Here is a 21,372-nt window from a genome sequence, read left to right on the forward strand (position 1 = left end):
TAAATACCGCCCGGCAGCAGCTTTGGTGATCCGTAGATACAAAGGTTCAGGATGGAGGCCAAAACTCCAGCGTCTTAGTCCAGTACTTTCCATGGTTTAGGATTTCATTTCTCCTCTGGTCTGCTTCTCGCCTGCAGTTTATAGGGAATCCTAGAATTTTTATGTAAGAGGAGCGTGAGGGTGTCCCTTTGGTTGCAGGACAGGAGTAAGTAGGTCAAATGGGCTTTTCGCACTGGAATGTGGATCTGGGGGTCTTGCGGGCACAGACTCCAATCCAGTCTGTGATGTGGCTCTAAGAAACTCCCAGGTGATCTGTTGTGTTCCTCCCAGGACCTCTCTCTGAGGACCGAGGCATTAAGAGGACTTGACTCACAGCTGGATTGGCATGAAGGCACCAAATGTTCCTTAGATTGTCTGTGTGTGGAAAGCCTCTGGGGTGACTGATGAAGGTCAGGGGTACGTCCTTCCAACAAGCCCTTGGCTTGCCTCCTGACCGATCTCCGTGACAAATGGGTATTAAATATAACTGTGAGATCCCATCAGTAGGATCTAGACGCAATCGGTCTGAAAAGATCATCTGCCCGTCTGCTGGGATTCACCCAGCATCCTGAACTCTACGTTTATTTCTTTCATCAGATTTGGGAAACCTTCAGCCATTATTTTCTCAAGTACTTCTCTCTCCTTCCAGAATAACCAATGGCGTGAACGTGAGATCTTCTTTGTTTTGTCTTGTCTTGTCTTGTCTTGTCTTTTGTTTTCTTTTTTCTTTTCTTTTCTCTTCTCTTCTTTTCTCTTCTCTTCTTTTCTTTTGTTCTTTTCTTTTCTCTTCTTTTCTCTTCTCTTCTCTTCTTTTCTTTTCTTCTTTTCTTTTCTTCTTGTCTTTTCTTCTTGTCTTTTCTTTTCTCCTTTTCTTTTCTTCTTGTCTTTTCTTTTCTTCTTTTCTTTTCTTTCCTTCCTTCTTTCCTTTAACGTTTTTTTTTTTAATTTTTTTTAAGGTTTTATTTAGTTTTTGACTGAGAGAGAGAGACAGACCATGAGCGGGGAAGGGGCAGAGAGAGGGAGACACAGAATCCCAAGCAGGCTCCAGGCTCTGAGCTGTCAGCACAGAGCCTGATGCAGGGCTCAGATTCGCAAACCATGAGATCGTGACCTGAGCAGAAGTCAGAGGCTTAACCGACTAAGCCACCCAAGTGCCCTGAGATCTACTTATTATAGTCCTACCAGTCCCTGAAATTCTGCTTTTTTTTTTTTTTCCTCTCTGTTATCTCTCTGTTGTTCAGATTGGATTTCTATTGTTCTGTCTTCCAATTCACTGATTCTTTCCTCTCTCCGATTCTGGTATTGAGCCCATCCACGGAGATTTTATCAATGAATTTTCTTTCTTTACTTTTTATATTAACTGTATTTTCCCATTTTAAATCTGCCATTCGGTTCCATTTCCTGGTGGAGGCTTTTTGTTTCTGCATCTGTTTTAGGCTTTTTGTAATTGCTCATTGAAGCATTTTTATTAAGGCTGCTTCTGCCCGATTATTATTAAAAATTTTTTTTAATGTTTATTTATTTTTCAGAGAGAGAGAGAAGCAGAACACAAGCAGGGAGGAGCAGAGAGAGAGGGAGACACAGAATCCGAAGCAGGCTCCAGGCTCCGAGCTGTCAGCACAGAGCCCGATATGCGGCTCGAACCCACCAACCGCGAGATCATGACCTGAGCCCAAGTCGGATGCTTCACCGACTGAGCCACCCGGATACCCCTGCCTGATTATTTTAACATCTTCTATGTTGGTGCTGTCTTCTGGTACTCCCTTTGAGATCTCACTGGTTCCTGATACAGTGAATGGTTTTCAGTTGAAACCCAGATATTTTTGTGTTACGATATGAAGCTCTGGGTCTTATTTAAACTTTCTGGTTTAACTGGGTTTTTTTCTGACACTGCTGTGGCAGGGGACAGGGGCTGTGTTCATGTTTCTGCCAGATGGAGATGAAAATGCAGGTGTCCATTGATGCTTAGGGGAGCAGGTGGATTCCTCCTCACCCCCCGGGGGTCATAGGATTTCTAGTTCCCCCGTGGTCTCCACAGACACTGTGAGGGGCCGACGGGCTTCTCACCAGCCCGTGGGGATAGAAGTCCTGCTCCTTACTGCCTTATTGTGGCAGTGCCCGGGGGGTGCACTGGGGAAGTTGGGCACGTTATTACAGTGGAGGTGGGCACCTAGCCCCCTTTGCAGTTGGGGTTGGGGTGGGGCCACAGTTCTTTTCTACGGCATCTGGCTGGAGTAGACAGGTCATTGCCTAAAAGTTTTCTGTCTTGTTACACTGCCCCTTTCTGCTCCTTTGACTGGCGAGGGTAGGCTCTTTGTGAGTCTGTCGCCGTCTCCTGCTGGCTTCTCCAGCCCCAAGGCTAGAACATATGATACAAAAAGAAAATCGGGGCCTCACTACTATGCTGTGCCTCCAGTTCTGGGGTCCTCAGCAGCCCCCCTTCTTCTCTTCACCTTCAGGCTCTTTTACTGTCCTTGTACTGAGTGGGAGAAGTACATTTACTCATCTCCCCAGAAGCAGAAGTCATTATAATTAGTTCGTTGCCATGATTTCGCATTCCTATGGAAAGACCTAGGTCCTAATTTACTTCTGATAGTTGCTGGTCCGGGTATAGGACACATGTCTTGGTTTAGTGAGGTGTGAATGCAGACATGAATTAAGTAGCCTCCAATCTCTGGCTTTCAGATGATTCCCAGGGACTATATCGACATTACTTTGTTGATGTTTTCGCTTGTTTGTTTGCTTTTGTCACAGAAGATATATTTCAATGACCTTTTGCGTAGGGTGAGATTACTTTTCTCAACTTGTAAAAAAACAAAAAAGAAGACTTATAATCTCATATGGCATCGGTGGTGTCAGAAAGACCCAGGTTCCTTCCATCTTTCTGATGTGGCAAGTTTAGCTTCCCTCAAGGGTGCAACAGGGCTGCAGTAGCTCCAGACATCACATGCAGAAGGAGAGGGAGCACAGTTGTGTATAATCATATTTATTAGAAGTCTCCCAACAAGGTTTCTCCGCACCGCGTTCGCCAGAATGGTAGCATACACATGTGGGCCTAGTTATATAATTTGTAATAATTTGTGGGGCCCAGTGCGAAATTAAAGTGTGGCATCTCTTGTCCAACAGTTATTAAGAATTTCAAGATCGCAGCGAAGCATTAAACCAAGTGTGGGGTCCTTCTGAGGCCAACGCCCTGTGCAACTGTGCAGGTTACATGCCCGTAAAGCTGGCCTTGTCCAGGCCTATGATGGAACTAATTTCAAAGAGAAAAGGGTCCTAGATTTATTGCCGAAATTTGGGGTACCAGCGGCCCTTCTTGAACCATAGGGAGAGAGGGGTGGAAGCCAAAATAAAATCAAGGTGTTGTGATTGCAGGGGGGCTGGCGGTGCGGGAAGGCTTTCAGTTGGGAATCAATACTGTCCAGTTTGAGTGTGCGTCTTTCTGCTTGCCTCATATTTTACTACCCTCCCCAAAGTTCGTAGTTCTGGATGTAGCTCAGCTCTGCCTCTTTGTGAATTTGAGCAAGCGTTTTCATTTCTCTGAATTTCAATTTTCTTATTTGTGAAATTAGAATACAGGGATGTCCCCGGAATCTGGGGTGTGGCCCTCATGGCCATGTTATGTCCATCACCAGAGGGTGGAACCTTGACCCTCTGTCTGGATGAGGATTACAAGTCTGTAATAGTTTCTACTCCTTCTCTATTATGTGGTCAGGGATTTCCTTGGGCTGACGAGGCCCTGGGGCATGTTGGCACGCTCTGTTTCCTGCATGTGGGGGCTGAGGGAGGAGGTAGGGAAAAGGCTCTGTTTCTTGTTTCCGTCACAGATGGAGGGGCAGTGTGATGGAGGGAACTTTCATGTGAAGTATAAGTCCTAGGCTGTGGCCCAGAGACTTGGTCCCCCATACCATCCGAGTCTCGGGGATGAGAATGGTGCCCTTTCATAGTATGTATTTTGGCTCATATGCTAGGCTACGTCTTAGAGCATTTGGTAGATTGTAAGTTGGCCACAGGTATGTCTCTATTTTCCGTAACCTTCTGTGTTACATCGTAGCTTCTCTCATCAAAAGTTGGAGATTTTAGGAGCACCTGGTGGCTCAGTCACTTAACTGTCCAACTCCTGGTTTTGGCTCAGGTCATGATCTCACAGTTCATGGGTTTGAATCCCACATCCGGCTCTGCACTGACATTGCAGAGCCTGCTTGGGATTCTCTCTCTCTCTCTTTCTCTCTCTCTCTCTCTCTGTCCCTCCCCTGCTCGCTCGCGCTCTCTCTCTCTCTCTCAAAAATAAATAAACTTCAAAAAAAAATTTTTAAGTTGGAGATTTTTATCTCCACCTGTGAATCTAGGTTGGCCTTATGACCTACTCTGGGCGATGGAACGGTCATAAACTCGGCTTGAGAAGAGAACTAAAAGCACGCATTGGAACTCTGCCCTCGCTCTGGACTTTGGAGCCTTGACTCCAGGCACATACCAGGCCGGGACTGCTTGGAGTTGGGGGTGCTGTAGAGCTGAGGACCCCAGAACAACCAAACCCAACCACCCACCAAACACCAGATCCGTGGAAGAGGTCCTATCTATCCATTTCCCATCGCTGCCGTAAAAATTAGCAGAAACTCAGTGTATCACGATCATGGGGGTGATATCCCCTCACCTTTTCTATATTTTATTGATTAGAAGCAGGCCACAGGTCCTGCCCAAACTCAAGGAGAAGAGATGACACAGCTGTGCGAACGTCAGGAGGCAGGGATCATGGGGGGTCGCCTTGAAGTCTGCCCAATGCTACCTCCAAAGACGTAGAGAGTGAGCATAGGAGCTCTGTCTTCTTTGCTGTCCTCCAGTCTACAGATGTGAACTGCAGCCAGTCGCTAATCCTCTTCCTCAAGGCTTTTGCCCCAGAAAGACTCCAGGGCAGCTGACTGTTTTCAGGTCATTTGGATCCAAACGGAGAGGTGTCTTGGCAATTCGTAAAAATGACACTGTGTCTCATGAGGATAACTCTAGTCAAAATCACCCTCAGTGCCCTTCCGCGGAAAACGTGTCTTTCCTCCGCTCTTACTTCCACGTCTCTTAGAATAAGGCTTCTACGGGGCCCCTCCAAGACGGTTAAAGATGTGCTTGACAGGCTTTGCCTAATGGAGCAAAATAAAAATTCACTCGGGAAAGAAAAGTTGATCAAACGCCAGCTAGAAGGCGAGTTGCGTAAACGAACATGGGGAAGAACAGAACCCAGTCACGAGCTTCTAATTTTGATTACAGATAATTTTTTTTGAAAAAGCAGAGACTTGCATCTAAAGCCTTTGTCCCCCTCTCACACATCCCTCTGTTCACTGCGATGGTACTAAAATGGGTTAGAATGCACATTTTCCCGGGTCTTAATTTCTTTCAGCCTTCGCTCAAATTGCCTTCACAATGGCGCATCCGTATGTCCAAACAAACAGACAAGTGAGGAGATTAATGAACTGATCTTTGACCTGCTAAGTATTTATTCCGGGGCTCAGGGGGGAAGTGTGTCTGTGCCAATGAAAATCCCAAAACTGTCTCTGATAATTTGGTATTAAAGAGAGCTCTGTCAAATGCCTCTTGAGGCAGACAGAGCATCACCCTTCTCCTGACCCCAAGCTTCTTAGCCGTTATGTTCCCCCCTCCCCATTCAGAAGGACTGCAACCTTCTTTTATTCCTTTACCATCCTTCCCCTAAAAGAGCTTTTCTTTAACAATACTGGCTGCCTTTTATTAAGCACTTACTACATCAGACACCGGGGTTCAGCTATTTTCATCACCATCTAACATTCTTGAACACTCACTCTATGGAAAGCAATCTTATATTCTTTCTTTTAATTTTGGTACTAGCCGTATGAAGCAGGAATTTCTAAAAGAAAGAGCATCCGCTATTTACTCCTTCCTTGAGTAAATGTCAGAAAATGGATGGGAAATGGAATTTTATTAAGAACTTGATTAGATGAATATGGCTCTTGGACATTTGCTATGTGTGTGTCCTTGTCACAGCAGCGTGGGGAATAATTGGTGCTCCAAGCCAAATGCTGTTAGAAAGAGAGTCATTCTTTCTGGCCCTCTGATCACTCCTTAACTTCATATAGGTGTATGTAGTCGGCACATGCCCATATACACTTGCGGGAAGGCAAGCCCTCTCTTTCTTTTGCATCCAGGGCTCCTACAATGTGACAACACTGGGCTCTAGAGGAGAAAGGCACAGGTGTGGATCAGGACGAGCCTCGAAATACACCAGAGTGGTTGGGTACGGAGTCGAATGATGAGTCTGTTGTGGCTGCTAGTGTCCAGAGATGATCTCTCCGTGTATCCCCTGTTATCACATGGCCGTCTTCTCCCCGTGTGTCTGCGTGTCTCTTCTCTTCTTAAACCGACAGCAGTCATATTGGACGTTAATCAGCCCCAGCACATGGGAGTTTGAGAGCCACGTAAGGCATGCAGATCATAGTGTAAGAGCCACAGATGACCTTTGAAGGCTGATTACAATGACACGACATGATCCCTTTCCCTTGTGCAATCATCCGGTTATCAGTGCAATTAATAAACAGGTCATTTACACTATCGGTGCCAATTATTACCCAAGAACTTGTGTGACAGATATATTGGAAGGGGGGTGAGGTCCTCAGGTGAATCTAGGCTGGCCCTGTAACTGTTACGGTGAAGAACAAAGGAATACAGGTAAAGTAACATTCTGGTTCTTTCGAGTTCAGGCTTTAACAGACTGACAGCTTCTGAATACTTCCTTTTGCAACTTCCTTCTTGGAAAGATGCTGCCATGTTGTAAGGAAGACCAAGCAGCTATGTGGAAGGGACCCCATAGAGGAGAACCGAGAACCTTCACCAACAGCCCCGGCTGAGCTCCCAGTAAGCATCCGTGGCCAGCTATGTGGGCCTGGCCATTTGAGACTTTGTAATACTCCTGTCAAAACCAAAAGAAATAGAACCATCCATCTAACCGACAGATGTGAAAGAATAAACTGTTGTCAATTCTTTTTTTTTTTAAGTTAATTTATTTATTTTCAAAGAGAGAGAAAGTGTGAGTGGGGAAGGGGCAGAGAGAGAGGGAGAGAAAGAGAATCTGTGTCAGCACAGAACCCGATGCAGGGCTCAAACTCTTGAACCGTGAGTTCATGATCTAAGCCGAAATCGGATGCTGAACTGATGGAGCCCCCCAGGCGCCCCTACGACTGTCCTGGGGGCCACCAGGAAAGACTGCTATGTTCTCCATGCTGCCGGCATGTTCCATACATGTACTCAATCTTTAGGGTTTCAGGAGCTACAATGCACTGTAAAGACAGCTACATATCATTTGATTCCATGCCATTTCAATCTGATCGTGCTACCATTTTATTAATTTGTAGGCTCTAGATTACATTTTAATGGTCTGGTTTGCATTCTCCCCCCTCTATTTTTCTGGTTGATAAAATTTTAAAAGGATATCTGTTGTGCTAAAGATGACTTTTTACTTAGGACGCAAAGTCACCAGAATGTGTGGTAGCAATTTTTCTTAGGTAATAACCTCCCCTATCTTATCAAACCAGGCTTTGGTCGCAGAAGGGCTTTTTTTAAAATTCAATTGTTGTTTAACTTTGCCATTTGTTGACTGGCTGAATGAATAACTCCCTTTCACACCTCATTCTGACTCCTCACACATTTGTCTTTAACTCTGGAGAAGTCTGGAGTCTGGAGGCCTGGCCAGAGACTAATGAGAAATTCTGATGCTATTTTACAAGATTTTTAATAAAGAATCTATTTCCTCTAGTGGATGGAGTAAGGTGAAGGGAAGCCATGTGCCAGGATATAATTGCCGTCACCATCAATGGCAAATATTTAATGAGTGTCTCCTGTATTTAGAGTCCTGTGTTATGTCTGTGGCAGTGGTACTTAAGTGGGGGTCATTTTGCCTACGCTCATTTTCCGGAGAACATTTCTCAATGTCCGGAGACATTTTTAATTGTCACAGCTGGGGGTGGGGAGACACTGCTGGCACCTACTGGGCAGAGGTCAGGGATACTGCTAAACATTTACAGTATCGAAGGCGATCCTTTTCAGCAAAGAATTACCAAGCCCAAAATGTCAACAGTTCTGGTGTATGACTATGAAGACATTGAACCTGGACCCCTCTCGTCATGGAGCAGCACCAGGACAAAAGGAAATGAGGATGAATTATGGGTGGGATGAGGCATGAAACAGAGAGGGGTCAGCCAAACCTTGGCCCTTACCACACACAGTGTTTCACAGAGTAAAGTCATCCATAGTAAGGAAGGGCACTCAACCGTGAGACCTGATGACCCCAAGGACAGAGACAGGAGGAAACGAAGAGTCATAGTGTTTCTCTGGGTTTGGGGTGGAGTCCTTGTTTTCGTTTTCATTTTTGTTTTTCTATATTCCTCCCTTTCTGGACAGAAATCTCATTTAGCACCATGGACTTTAAAAAATCTCTTGAGGCTGATGACTCCCAAATTTCTATCTCAAGACCAGTCTTTTCTCCTCTGATGTTTGGATTCATGCACCCAAAGAGGTTGATTTTATACTTCCATGTGGATGTCTTGTAGATATCTCTAATGCAACTTATCCAAAATGCAGCCTTTGATTTTCTTTCCCAGACTTGTTCCCTATCCCCACCCCCCACCCCCCACCAAATATTCCCTCTTCCAGTGAATGCTGCACCATCTTGCCAACTATTGAGGACAAAATGATGCCCACATGGACATTGGATCTTGTCATTTCATTATAATAGGTCTTCAAAGGTCGTCCATGGCTTTTACACTATGACCTACATGCCTTATCTATCTTCCAAATCCCCATGTGCTCCAGCTGGTTAATCCAATATGACTGGTGCCATTATAAGAAAAGAAGAAGAGAGACACAGACACATAGGTAGAAGATGGCCATGTGATGACTGAGGCAGAGACTGGAGTGATGTGTCTACAAAGCAAAGATTGCTGGCAATACCAGAAGCTAGAAGAAGGAAGGAAATAGTCTTCCCTAGACCTTGGTTATTGATTTCTAGCCTCCAGAATTGTAGACAATAAATTTCTGTTGTTTTTAGCCTCCCTGCTCATGGTACTTTACTACTCCAGCCCTAGGAAACTAAGACAGACTCACTGCTCTCATCACGTCACTCCCTCTCAGTCACGCTGGCCATTCTTCTTCCTCACCACGTCAAGCTCACTATTCTCTTTCTTTGGAAAAAAAATGTATTTTCCCTTGATGTTCTGGTGCTGATTCCTTCTTGTCATCCAGATAGCAGCTTAAATCTCACCTCCTCTGAGAGGACTTGTCAGAAAACCAAACCCAATGGAGTCAACACCCACTATCTCTTCCGCACCACCTGGCACCCGGTTCCGATTCTCTGCTTACAATGTAACACTACATGACCCTTGTCTTACTCATTTGTTTAGTGCCAGGGACCACCTCTGCATGTAAACCCCATAAAGCAAAATCCTCTTGTCTCCTGTGAATCCCTGGAATAGTTGCCCCCACTTTGCAGATACTCCATGAATATTTGTTTACCATAAATGGGCCAGTTACAAAAATGAAAAGGTCTGCACCAAAGTGAAGCTGGTTTGAGCAACCAGACAGTTGGGAATAGACCAGGAGTAGTTCGACTGGATCTTTGAGACAGAGAGGGTAGAGGCTTTTTGATGAAAGGAGCAAGAATCCTCAAAAGAAGATCGCCTTCCTACCGGTGACGGGGATCTCAGCCCGTGTTCAGTGCTGAGCCTCCGTCAGAAGGGGACATGATCCGGTGTGTTCCATCAGGCCCACCGCTCTTCCTCTGCAAATATTTATGCTCTGAGCTCCCCCTCGCCCAGGCCTGATGGGAGCCCAGGAAGGCTGTGTGCTAGCACAGGGCCTAATGGAGACATCACACTGCTGTTAGCACAGATGGTTGTCATATGTATGCAAATGAGAAACAAATTGAATTTGGTGTCCTCTCTCACCAGCTGTCCTATCAAGGAACGCTCCCACAGCAGCCAAAGAGCTGCTGCTATACTACTCATCTGTCACCACAGATTAATTACAATGAGGACATTAATCACCATTTGTTTCTAGTACAAAGGAAAATATCTTGTTTTTCAAGTACGTCCTGTTAAAAGAAGGTGTCCGGCCTTGTAGAAACAAGGCCCAACAAGGGCTTGAGGCTTCATTAGTTAGGGACAACAGGCCAACGGCTGGTGAAAAGCCCTAGGCTGTGTGCTGCCTTCAGAGCTATTGGCCAGTAAGGAGTCGAGGAGAGGCAGCGAGCCTGGGGAACAAGGAAGGACAACTAGCTAGCTCTCACTTTATGATGCCCCAACGGCCTGCAGTTTAAAGGTGTTAATTAACTTTGGTTAGTGGATCTTCCAGTGGATCACAAGGCACCCAAAATAGGTGTTTCCGATGGATTATTATTACCATTGTTTGGTAGAAGGACAATGGGTAGGACACCAGCCAGAGATTCCAGAGACCAGCCTTCCCTCTTGACCATTTGTCTAGTCCTTGTTTAGAAATTGGATTTGAGTAATGGTTTTTCATCTATTGGGAAAGTCAGCACCCAAGTGACTATTTAGTGAATACAATCGAAATAGATGTCTGAACATAACTTTACATACAGTTATGGTAGATGAATGGATTCTCTGAAGCCTTTCTACACACTCACGTTAAGGAGGTTCTGATGAGGGGCACCTGGGTGGCTCAGTCGGTTGAGCGCCCAGCTCTTGATTTCAGCTCAGGTCATGATCTCATGGTTCGTAAGTACAAGGCGCCCATTGGGCTCTGCGCTGACAGTGTGAAGCCTGCTTGGGATTCTTCCTTTCCTTCTCTCTCTCTTTCCCTCCCCTACCCCCCTTTCTCTCAAAATAAATAAAATTTAAAAATTATTTTAAAAAAGAGAAGGTTTTGATGAGATTGTCTCTGCTCCCTGCTTTCCTTATATCACCACCGTGAGATTCGTTCCTTAACTACCCATCTTTAGCTTTTGTAGGCTGTGATGCTCAATTTTAGCCATTCATTTGCTCATTCATTCATTCAACAAATGTTTGGACCCTGTACTGGATGATAGACACATCTATCACCAGATGCCATCCTGGTTCTCATGAATTTTACTACTGTCTAGTAGGCAGATAGACATTAATCAAATAAGCACAAAAATACGTATGAAACTTCCATCATGAGTACGGACTGCAACAGAGAATCACATGGCACCATGGGAACATATAATAGGAAGATCCAACTTTCTCTGGAGTAGAGGAAGCTTCCTTGAAGAAAGGGCAATTACGTGAAGATCTGAAGTATGACGCATAGCTAACCAGGCAAATGCAGATGTCAGCAAAGTCCCCTGGGAAGAGAACAAAGCTTTAAGGTGGAAGAATGAATGGCTTGCTCAAGAAACTAAAAGTAAGGGCAATACAAATGGTTTTCAGAGTGGCATGGAGAGATTCGTGACCAGAGCACAGGAGGGTCCTTGTAGGACCTCTTGTAGGTCCTCTTGAAGAAGACTGTCTTTATTCCAAGAACGATGGATAATCACCGCAGGGCTCTAAGCAACACAGGGAGCTGATCAGATTTGCATTTTGAAAAGCTTATTCATCTTTGACATGAGAACATATGTTGGTTCATGTAGTGTCCTTGGCTATGAAGAATTTTGGACCAAGAGTCAGTCATCTTGGGCTTCCATACTGGACCAGGTAAGGGATTCGACAGAAACAGGGTATTTTTCTATAGACTAACTCCCAGGTATAATAATGAGTGAGGGGGGGAATTCAAAGGTTCAGTGTTATTTCAAGAACTGAAATACAGTTGGGTGGAGGGAATCAGGAGCATTTAAGTCAAGTTTTGTAGGAGTCTTCTCTTCAGAGGATACAGGGTCAGTTTTTTGGGAGTCGGGAATTTCACAGGGGAGACGAACCAAGGTGGAGAAGTGAGAACCGAGAAACGAAGACGGCAAGAGGGGTGCGTCTCAGGGGCATACGTGAAGGAGAGGAGAAATCACCCTTGGGAATTTAAGCTGTGCTGCCTGCCAACTTCTAGAAGCAGTTTTTTCAAGGTTGGCTAATCAAGGTTTCCGGGTTGACAATGGTGTTAGTAGAAAAACAAGAAGCTGCTCTTCACAGTCAATAATTAACATGAAATTTGTGTTAATTCTAACCAGTATGTGACCACATACTTTAACCACAGTATATTAAAGGAGGCCTGTGGGAATAAAGTCACATCAGCAGCAGACACTTTAGCCTAGCATAAAAAGTTGACAGAAAGTAGCAATTATATTCTTTGTGTTGTGGTCGGATCATGACCTGAGCCAAAATCAAGAGTCAGATGCCCAACCGACTGAGCCACCCAGGTGCCCCCTGGCTTTGGCAGGTTGTAAAAGCTTCCCAGGTGACCCTTACGTGCACTCAGAGCTGAGAACCACTGCCCTATGTGGTCTCATTCAGTTCCACGGTTTTACATGTTATTATCATAAGGCCAAATTACTACTAAATTTATAACTTCAGCCCCTGGGCGGAGCTCCCTGGAAGAACGGGGCCAGTTGAGTCTGAAGGGAACTCCCTGTCTCTTGATGGCCCTGCTCTCCTCCTGGGACTGGGGGCGGGGCGATCGACGCTAACATAGCAAGAGAACCACACTGGACTTCTTTGACATCTCACACTCAGCATTCAGAAGAGCAGAACTTCTCGTTCAGAAACATCTGCACAGATTTCACAAATCCCTTAACCTTCACTGGCTCCACAGTGACATCCAGTTTGGCTTGGACAAAAGATGAATGGAGACGATAATGCCTTCATTCTAAATCCTTATTGGCTGTGCAAGCCTCTCTCATGCTACTCCAAGTTTACAAGGCTTCCATATGAATATGACCTCATGTTCACCTCCCCCCCCTCCCCCGCCACCCTCCGCCCACCATCAATAGCACCAGGTAAATTCTCCTTTGGCTACTTTGCAGTTCTGTACTGTTAGGATCCGGGTCAATCTGTTCTCTAGTAACTGCCTTCGCACCTATTGCAGACTCTCAGGGACACTTGCTAGTTTTTTCGAGGTGACTCCCTATTCACCCCCATATCCTTGTGGGATGGTTAATTTTATGTGTCAGGTTACCTGGCCCACAGCTACCTTGTTTGGTCAAACAAGGTATTGGTCAAATACCTTGATATTTGGTCAAACATTATTCTGGGTATTTCCCTGAGAGTGTTTTTGCATGGGATTAACATTTGAATCAGTAGGCTCAGTAAAACAATCGCTCTTCCCAATGCAGGTGGGCCTGGAAAAATCAGTTGACGGCCTCAGCAGAACAAAAAGTCTGACTGTCCCCCGAGTAAGAGAATTCCCCCTGCTTGACTACCTTCAAACTGAGACATCAGCTCTTTCCTGCCTTCAGCCTCGAATGGAAACATTGGCTTTTCCTGGGTCTTGAACTGTTTTAAGGCCTCCTAAAGCTGGCCTTATCCGTGGCTGAATGGAGTTCTTTTAAAATGTGCCCAGGGGCCCCCCGGGTGGCTTCGTCGGTTAAGTGTCCGACTTCGGCTCAGGTCATGATCTCGTCCGTGAGTTCGACCCCTGCGTGGGGCTCTGTGCTAGCAGCTCAGAGCCTGGAGCCTGTTTGGATTCTGTGTCTCCCTCTCTCCCTGCCCCTCCCCCCACTTGCACTCTGTCTCTCTCTCTCTCAAAAATAAATAAACATTAAAAAAATATATTAAAATGTGTCCATAACAACACCTACCATTTATGAAGCTCCTACTCCATGTCTGCCATTGTAAACTGTATCACCTCCGGTCCTCGTACAAATCGTTGCAAAAGAGGTAAATGTTTTTGTGAGCTCACAGTCGCAGAGTTGACCAGCAGCAGAGCGGGAATGTAAACAGCAATGTGTGATTTCTGAGTCAGGGCCCTCTCCTACCCGTTTCATACTGGACCCACCTATCATCGCTTTCCTGTCCGCGTGCCTAAATGCAAACTGCTGTTAACGTCCTTCTCGAAAGGTGGGTGCTACACAAGCTTACGGTTGTACATGTATATCTATATGCACATGTATTATTTTGGTGGGCATAAATAGTACCACACTAGACCTAGAGTTTTCTTTTTGACACTTTGCTTCTTACTTTCAATGATAAATCATGGAAGTGGAGTCCCTATCAGCATAGTTGGAGAGCACTTTTTTTTTTTTAATGTTTATTTATTTTTGAGAGGGAGACAGAGCGCGAGCAGCAGAGGGACAGAGAGAAAGAGAGAGGGAGACACAGAATCTAAAGCAGGCTCCAGGCTCCAAGCTGTCAGCACAGACCCCAACGTGGGGCTTGAACCCACAGACCAGACCACGAGATCGTGACCCAAGAGGAAATCAGATGCTTAACCCGCTGAGCCACCCAGGAGCCCCCGTCACCTTTTTAAATACTTTTTTTCAAATTTACTTGCTCTTTTGTGGACTAGAGGAGTAAAGTCAAGCCCCTATGATTGTGTCTACGTATCTAGGTATTTCCTGTTCATTTCCTTTATGATATGATAATAATACATAATAACAGTAATAATGCTGTTATTTGGCAAATAGTCAATAACTTTTAGGGCTTCAAACTTATTCTTTTCAAATGCTCTTCTTTGATTCATTGATGTCTTTTTACCTGGAATGTAATTTTATCTCTTAAGATCCTGACCAATTTTTTGTTTCGGTTTTTATTTGCCTGTCTTTGTATATTCAACCTTTCTTGGTCATTTTGAGTTAGATTCATCTATTCACACAGTACAACTGGGGTTTTAGGGTTTCCTGGGTGGCTCAGTCCGTTTAAACCTAGGACTCCTGATCTCAGCTCAGGTCATGATCTCATGGTGTATGGGATTGAGCCCCACATCAGGCTCTGCACTAACAGGACAAAGCCTGCTTGGGATTCTCTCTCTCCCTCTCTCTCTGCCCCTCCCCTGCTCACACTCTGTCTCTCTCTCAAAAATAAATAAGCATTAAAAAACAAAATTAAAAAAAAACCTGGGGTTTTCCTCTGTGATTGAGCCTCTTTTCTTTTTTTTTTTTGTTTTAACATTTATTTATTTTTGAGACAGAGAGAGACAGAGCATGAACAAGGGAGGGGCAGAGAGAGAGGGAGACATAGAATTGGAAGTAGGCTCCAGGCTCTGAGCCATCAGCCCAGAGCCCGATGCGGGGCTCGAACTCATGGACCGTGAGATCGTGACCTGAGTCCAAGTTGGACGCTTAACTGACCGAGCCACCCAGGCGCCCGGAGCCTCTTTTCTTTTAAAGAGTGAGCGGTGGCCATTTATATCACAACAAATAATGTTTTTGTAGTTCCATAATACATTTTATGTTAAGTCCTGTGTTTTTCTTGATCTCTTGTGTGGGTGTTTTTTAAAATCTGTGTCTATCATTGAATTTTCTTGGCATCTGGAGTGTGCTTTGATAATTTGGAAATGTTATACTTCAAGAATTCGTTTTGTAAACGTAAAGATGCATATTATACATTTATGTATGGCATTTAAATATCTATGTAGACATTTAAATATCTACCAAAAAAAACCCAAAATTGGTATGCTACAATATCTCCACGTTTTCCCCTTAGCTTCAACAACCCAGTTTTAGTTGACTACTATTTTTCAGTGTTTATCTTATAGCTGTTGAGTATACTTATAATTTCATGACTCAATATTCCATCTTTTTTTTTTTTAATTTTTTTTTTTTAACATTTATTTATTTTTGAGACAGAGAGAGACAGAGCATGAATGGGGGAGGGTCAGAGAGAGGGGGAGACACAGAATCTGAAACAGGCTCAAGGCTCTGAGCTTTCAGCACAGAGCCTGACGCGGGGCTCGAACCCACGGACCGTGAGATCATGACCTGAGCCGAAGTCGGCCGCTTAACCGACTGAGCCACCCAGGCGCCCCAATATTCCATCTTTTTTAAAAAAAGTTTAAGCTTATTTTACTTACTTTAAGAGAGAGATTGAGAGAGAGAGAGAGAGAGAGAGCATAGGAGGGGCAGAGAGAGAGGGAGAGGGAGAGAATCCCATTGTCAGCACAGAGCCTGATGTGGGGCTCAAACTCCCGAACTGTGAGATCATGACCTGAGCCAAAATCAAGAGTCAGTTGTTTAACTGACTGAGCCACCCAGGAGCCCCGATATTCCATCTTTAAATGATGTCTTGCCTCACCCTCCATGGCTACAGTGGTATTTTTGAGCTTCTGTCTGCCTTTTCCTTCAAATTTTTGTTGGTGATTTCATTTAGCACATTTAGAGTTTGAATTACTTTTTATTCTGAACCATTATCCACTGTTATTTTAATCTTAGCCCTACAATTTCATTAGTCTTTTTCCCCCATTTATTTCTAGTTAGTTGAGGTTTATCCTCTGATAGTTTTTCTTCTTCTCCTTCTCCTTCACCTTCTTTTTCTCCTTCTCTTTCTCCTTCTCCTTCTCCTTCTTCTCCTTCTTCTTCTCCATCTTCTTTTGGAAATACCAATTATTTTTAAAGTATAACATTTGTACCTTTCTTGTCTATTCTCACCTCTTCCATTCTTTTAAACTCTGCTTATTCCATGTCATTGTCCTTCCTTTCCTTGCTTCTGTTGTCCGCATCCCTTACCATGTTTGCGATGGTGTTTATTCCCCCACGTGCGACTCTTAATGTGTGGCCTTTGTGGATTTAGTTTTCTTTCATTCTTTTCCCCTAATAATTTCCAACTCATGTTTTATTTCTTTCTATCACATCACTTATCCTTCTTGAGCCCTTGTATGTATGCTTTGTGTTTTTATCTAATAAAGGTGACTGTTTCATTAGGGTTCTTATTGAATGATATGCTTGACTAATTTTCCTCAGCCCCATGGCAACATTTTGTTGGTGAATGTTCCTCATCTTTCATTTGTCTTTCTTGTTTGTTCTTTTTTTCTACTCATCGTTGAGCAGGTGGAATCCTTCCTGGCCCTGCAATTTGTAGGAGGTGGGGAGGGAGGATAATGCTCCAGGCTTGCAGAAATTCTCTTCATGATAATAGGTTTTATTTTTTAAAAAATTGTTTAATGTTTATTTATTTTTGAGAGAGAGAGAGAGAGAGAGAGAGAGAGAGACAGAGTGTGAGCAGGGGAGGGGCAGAGAGAGAGGGAGACACAGAATCAGATGCAGGCTCCAGGCTCTGAACTGTCAGCACAGAGCCCGACGCAGGGCTCAAAACCACAAACTATGAGATCATGACCTGAGCCAAGGTCGGACATTGAACCGACTGAGCCACCCAGGCACCCCATCATGATAATAGGTGTTAAATGTGAGCAGGCTCTTCTAGTAAGTACTTCCCCCCGACCATGCAGGGTTGGCAGTGAATGTGCTGTGGGTAGTACAGATGTCTTTCTCCTTCACTCCACTCCCTGCAGAATGGCTTGCCTATGTGATTCCTCACCCCGCCCCACACCTTCCTCATTTCTACAGAGTGCCAGATCAAGTTGAGAGAAACTTCCCCTACCAACCTGCTCACTTACCTCCATTTTTCCAAATGGTTTCCCCACCACTCCCATTTCCATTGGAAAAGTGCTCTGCCAGCTTCACTGGAGATGAGATATGTAGCCTTGAGTACCCTTTCTGCCTCTTCTCCAGAGTCAGATCTTCATTTCACTTTCTTACATCCAGTGGATACTCACCATTCACAGATTCTGTGTTTGTGAATTTTCCCTTTCACTAAAATTCATGTGTAACCCCCGAATCGAGACCTGTGGCACTTTTGTGGTCATCCAGGGACATGCTTAGAGTGACGAGCATGAATTCACTCAACACACACACAGTCCTGGCTGAGGTCGAACAAGGTGACACTCTGTTTTCTTAGCTCAGCTTTCAGACTATAAACAAGTATCCCTTTTAGTGCCATGTTATTTGCATTTTGGAGCTGGTTGTTGATGACTTTGCTGTTTAAAATGGCCCCAAACACAGTGCTAAAGTGGTGTCCCGTGTTCCTAAATACAAGAAGGCTGTGCTGTGCCTTATGGAGAGACTACATGAGCTGGAGAAGCTTTGATCAGGCATGATCTGGCCATGAGTTCAATGTTAATGAATCAGCAATATATACCAAGTAAGGAGTTTTTAAACAGAAACACACAAAAGACAAGGTTAAGTATGGATTGATTGTTGAAAATGTAGGGACCGGGGGCTTACAGGACCCTAACCCTGTGTTTCCCTTGGAAGCATTGGTTCAGTACCCACTAATTTGGTGTCCTTGGTGACTTTACAGAACAGAACTACCACAAATAACCAGACACAATTGTACTGTCATTTTAGGGTACTGATGTCTCCCGGTTACATCCAGGGCAGAGTTTTTTTGACCGTCCTTGTTTTTTGGTTGTTTTTTTTTTTTTTTTTTTTTTTTTTTTGCTTGGGGTGATTTATGAGAAAAGCTGGGGGTAATTGCCATGTCTTGCCATTGTAGACCTGGGTAGGGCTTATTGGAAGGCTTTATCTTTTAGGCAAATTACCCTGAGAAGGTGGAGGGTGCCGGGCAGGAAGCTGAGGGTCAGAGGAGAGAGAGCTGAAGAGAATGGGGAGAAAATGAGGAGGCTGAGAAGGGAGTCGGTCACAAAGCCCCCTGGGTAAGTCCCCGAGCACGTATTCGCAGTCAGGTAGTTTAAAGTCTGATCTGGCCGCCGTTTGTTACCTCTGTGACGCTGGATAGGTGATTGAGCTGGGAGTCTGTTCCCTCTTTTGCAAATGTTGATCATACGGCATAATTGTGAGATTATATATTTAAAGACTGTGTATGGAAAGCGTCTGTTACCCAGTAGGAACTCAGCGTTTATGAGTTCACTCCTCGTTCACTTAGGGAGGCAGCCTATTTGGGAAAGCTCATACAACTGCATTTCTGACTTCTCTCAGAATCGGTTTATGATCCATGCCCAACAAAATCAATCTCAAAGTCACACTTGTTTATTACCCAAAGTGCTATTACCCTGCTTGATCGCTCTCCTTGTCGCCGGGCTTGGGAATGAATAGCTCTCAGCTATTTTCCAAAATCGGATCTACTCTGAGCAAATGAAGATTTGCCCCCAATAACAATATTAGAGAGGGCATGCTGCAGCTTTGAGGGCATGGAGGGATTCCGGAGATGTGGATACCAAGACATCACTGCTTAGGCACAGCCTCGCAGGGTTCCTGCATAAAAGGAGGCAGCACATATCAGGATGCCAAGGTTCTGATATGTTTATTCTTTCAACATCAGCCTAATGGCATTAGCGTTACACCTGGTAGGTCTCAGCTGGTGTGGCCCAGCCAACTAGGCTCAGGAGACCTCCCATGATGGTGTGAAAATTGGTGACACAGTCAGGGGGTTACTCCTGACTGGGGTCCCGCTGCTGTCTGTTCACCAGCCGTGTCCCAGAAGTGTCTGTGTCAGGGACCTGACAAGCAGGTGAGGGCGTTCCGGGGCTTTCTCTAGAGGGGACTTGACTTTCCCAGGCAGGAAATATTTTGGTCACTCTGTCCTCCGATCGGGAATTAGAGTCACTGGATGGAAAGAAAGAAGCAGACAGAAGACAAGACTTTGGTGGTATGATCAGAATTATAAGGAAAGGTTAAGACTCTGCTTCTCCCAGCAGGAGAGTTTGATATGTTTAGGGAGATGGAAGGACAAGGAAAGAGCCCAGATCAACCCTCTGGACTCATCGCTGGCCACACAATTATGCTTTCTGCGTTCTCTCTTATGCTAAACGTGGGTCCTCTTGGCCTCCCTCCCCCACCTCCCAAAAGTGATGATAATGCTGCTTACTCCCCTTCCACAAATGCTCCAAAACTACGGGGGTCCTTCCCACAGTTTATCAGTCAGTGGCACTCTAACCCTGTAGAGTGATTCTGTTATTTCATCCGTCCAACAGAGGAGTTAACCGAAGATCAGAAACGCTGAGGAACTTCTCCAAGATCACCCAGCTGGCAATGGCAAAACTGGGGCTCAAATCTGAATCTGTCTTACTGCCCAAGTTCAGGCTCGTTTCATGCGCAAGGCTGCAGTGAGGTCCTGCAAACACAGGCAGTGGTTGGAAGTGCCTGAGTCCCTTTTCTCCCTGGGCGAAACCAGTGGTCCTCTGCTCTGGCTACATACAGAATTACGCGGACATCACGGGCCTTAGCGATGCTGTCTTCCTGGAGGGAGAGCCCTTCAGCCTCATTTTGAAGTCCTCATTGTATTCTGAAGAGTAAACTCCTTCTCTTCTGTACAGAGTACGGATATAGACGCTATCTGAAAGTTTGAGATGAAATATGAAGAATTGGCTTTTTAAGTACAGAAGACTGTATTGCCCACCCAAAACTCTTGAATCATCTTTTGGCGTGCCAAAAACACCAAGCCAGTTCAGTTAGGCAAGAAAGGGGCATTATTAAAATGATCTTGGAGTATTTCATGAAATCAAATGATGGAGGCATCTGAAATTTAGGAAGATATTGAATCTCTGGAGAAGCCAGAACAATATATATGTCCTATCTATCTATCTATCTATCTACCTCCCTATCTATCTTTGATTTGTTCCACATTTTGGTGTTATCCTTCTCTCTTCTTATATACAAGTAGTTCCCAAAGTGTGGTGCGCAGACCAACAGAATCAACATTACCTCGGAGCTTGTTACAAACGCATATTCTCAGACCTGGCCCCAGAATCAGAAACAGGGTTAGGGCTCAGCAATGTGTATTTTTACAAGCCCTTAGAGTAATTCTGCTGCTCAATAAAGATTAAAGGAGTGCTACTATGGTCCACATCCCTCAGTTTTCCACATGACAGAAAATAGCCCATGACATCACCCATCTTTTACACGCTATGGGTTCAGCCGTGTCGAAAAGTCTGAGTTGACTGTCATTTGTTCTCAAATTAAATTTTATTTAGAAGGGACCCACTGATTGAGTTTTGATTATCAACCCACAGTTCCTGGAACGTGAACTACAGTGGATAGAAGTGGATAGAGGGGTAGAAGTGGATAGAGAAGACAAGTACCATTGTATAGACATGGTTACTCCAACCGCAACCAGATAAATGGTAGAGAAGGGGGCAATACCCAGGGGAAAGATGCTGGGTGAGTGGTTTAATAATAAGCACAGAAATCGTAGCAGTAGCAGTAAGAAGTATTAGCAGCCGTGGTAATACCTACTAGTAATCAATGAGTATCGACTCTTTGTCAGTCCTAGAGCTTGGCGTATTCTCTATAGGTTTTATCTAATTCTCACAACATCCCTGCAAAATAGGAAGTATTGATATTCATATTTTACGGATGGAGAATGGTTTAAAAAACTTGCTTGAACTGATATGCCCGGTAAGCAGGGGAAGAATGTGGGCAATCTGTGACTTGGCCACACCGCTGTGTCCCAGCTCTAGATTTTGTCT

General features: G+C 44.7%; 1 long non-coding RNA gene across 2 annotated transcripts in view; it reads left to right on the plus strand.

The window, feature by feature from the left end:
• The window catches only part of LOC109245840 (uncharacterized), a 228,326-nt gene that overhangs the window by 199,659 nt on the left and 7,295 nt on the right, over positions 1–21,372 (plus strand). The gene's annotated exons all lie outside the window — the stretch shown is intronic.

This window comes from Panthera pardus, unplaced genomic scaffold (assembly GCF_024362965.1).
Source record: "Panthera pardus isolate Hobbes unplaced genomic scaffold, ASM2436296v1 HiC_scaffold_3, whole genome shotgun sequence".
In the NCBI taxonomy this organism is placed as follows: Eukaryota; Metazoa; Chordata; class Mammalia; order Carnivora; family Felidae; genus Panthera; species Panthera pardus.